Consider the following 2,500-nt stretch of genomic DNA (forward strand, 5'->3'; position numbering starts at 1 on the left):
CGTACGAACCGCATGAAACTTCCAGAGGCATTTGCAGCAGGAATGCATGTGCACTCAAAAAACTTCTATAAGTTTCACGGATAGACCCCGTGAAACGCTAGAAATTGGCGGGGATGTGTCTCTTGTGGCTCACGGGGCTGTTAGGGTGGCACAGAACTCCCTCGGAATGGGAAAAGGGGTCATTTTCGTGTTGCCACATTGCATAGGAACGCCATGAAACTTCCAGAGGCATTTGCAGCAGAAAGGCACGTGCACTCAAAAATTTTAATATTTTTCACGCATAGACCCCGTCAAACGCTAGAAGTTGGCGGGGATGTCTCTCTTGTGGCTCACGGGGCTGTTAGGGTCGCACAGAAATGCCTCGGAATGGGAAAACGGGTCATTTTTGTGTGGCCACATTGCATAGGAACGGCATGAAACTTCCAGAGGCATTTGCAGCAGGAATGCATGTGCACTCAAAAACGTCTATATTTTTCACGGATAGACCCCGTGAAACGCTATAAATTGGCGGGGATGTCTCTCTTGTGGCTCACGGGCGCTGTTAGTTAGGGTCGCACAGAAATCCCTCGGAATGGGAAAAGGGGTCATTTTCGTGTTGCCACATTGCGTACGAACGGCATGAAACTTCCAGAGGCATCTGCAGCAGAAATGCATGTGCACTCAAAAACGTCTATATTTTTCACGGATAGACCCCGTGAAACGCTAGAAATTGGCGGGGATGTGTCTCTTGTGGCTCACGGGGCTGTTAGGGTCGCACAGAAATCCCTCGGAATGGGAAAACGGGTCATTTTCGTGTTGCCACAATTGGCATACGAACGGCATGAAACTTCCAGAGGCATTTGCAGCAGAAATGCATGTGCACTCAAAAACGTGAATATTTTTTCACGGATAGACCCCGTCAAACGCTCGAATTTGGCGGGGATGTTTCTCTTGTGGGTCACGGGGCTGTTCGGCTCGCACAGAACTCCCTTGGTCCACCTGATTCGTGCATACAGGCAGCAACTAAAACTCTGTAAACCTGCTGTGAGGACATCTAAACAGTGGACCAGTGAGGCTGTGGAAGATTTGCGGGCGTGCTTAGACTGTACTGACTGGGATATGTTCACGACTGCTACCAATAGTCTGGATGAACTCACAGAGGCTGTGTACATCAGCTTCTGTGAGGACTGCTGTATCCCAACACGTACCAGGGTGAACTTTAACAACAACAAGCCCTGGTTCTCAGCAAAGCTCAAAAGGTTGAGGTTGGAGAAGGAGGAAGCGTTTAGGAGTGGGGATAGAGACAGATTCAAGGAGTCGAAGAACAGGTTTAGCAAAGCGGTGAGAGAGGCTAAACGACTGTACTCAGAGACACTAAAACACCAGTTCTCTACTAACGACGCTGCTTCTGTCTGCCAAAGGGCTCAGGCACATCACCAACTACAAACCCAGAGCGCCCCACACCACTAACGACTCCCGCCTAGCCAACGACCTGAACGAGTTCTACCGTAGATTTGAAAGACAATTGGACTGTCCTGAACCACCCCTTCCCACCCAAGAGGCCCCATCCCCCACCCATACTACAGAAACGACTCTCTCCTTTCAGGAGGGAGAAGTTAATGGGCTTTTCAAGAGGCAGAATCCACGCAAAGCAGCCGGGCCGGACTCTGTCTCTCCAGCCACCCTCAGGCACTGCGCTGGCCAGCTGTCTCCGGTGTTCACCAACATCTTTAACACCTCCCTGGAGACATGCCATGTACCAGCCTGTCTCAAGTCCTCCACCATCATCGCTGTGCCCAAAAAGCTAAGGCCAACAGGACTAAATGATTACAGACCGGTCGCCCTTACATCTGTGGTAATGAAGTCTTTTGAGCGCCTGCTCCTGGCACACCTCAAAGCCATCACAGACCCTCTCCTGGACCCCCTTCAGTTTGCCTACAGAGCCAACAGGTCTGTGGACGACGCAGTTAACATGGCCCTCCACTTCACCCTACAGCATGTGGACGCCCCAGCATCCTACGCCAGGATCCTGTTTGTGGACTTCAGCTCTGCCTTCAACACCATCATCCCTGCCCTGCTTCAGGACAAGCTCTTCCAGCTGAACGTGCCCTACTCCACCTGCAGGTGGATCACAGACTTCCTCTCTGACAGGAAGCAGTGCGTTAAGCCGGGAACAGAAGTCTCTGACTCCAGGTCCATCAGCACGGGAACTCCTCAGGGCTGCGTCCTTTGCCCACTGCTCTTCTCCCTGTATACCAACAGCTGCGCCTCCAATCATCTGTCCGTCAAACTCTTGAAGTTTGTCGGACGACACCACCCTCATTGGGCTGATCTCTGGTGGGGATGAGTCTGACTATAGGTGGGAAGCTGACAACCTGGTGACCTGGTGTAGCCAGAACAACTTAGAGCTAAATGCTCTAAGGACAGTTGAGATGGTTGTGGACTTCAGGAAGAATACAGCCCCACTCACCGCCATCACCCTGTTAGACTCCGCAGTCAAAATTGTGGAGTCCTTCCGCTT

This window comes from Petromyzon marinus, unplaced genomic scaffold (genome assembly GCF_048934315.1).
Source record: "Petromyzon marinus isolate PM22_M1 ecotype Great Lakes invasive population unplaced genomic scaffold, UKy_Petmar_22M1.pri1.0 PM_G_Scaffold_6, whole genome shotgun sequence".
In the NCBI taxonomy this organism is placed as follows: Eukaryota; Metazoa; Chordata; class Hyperoartia; order Petromyzontiformes; family Petromyzontidae; genus Petromyzon; species Petromyzon marinus.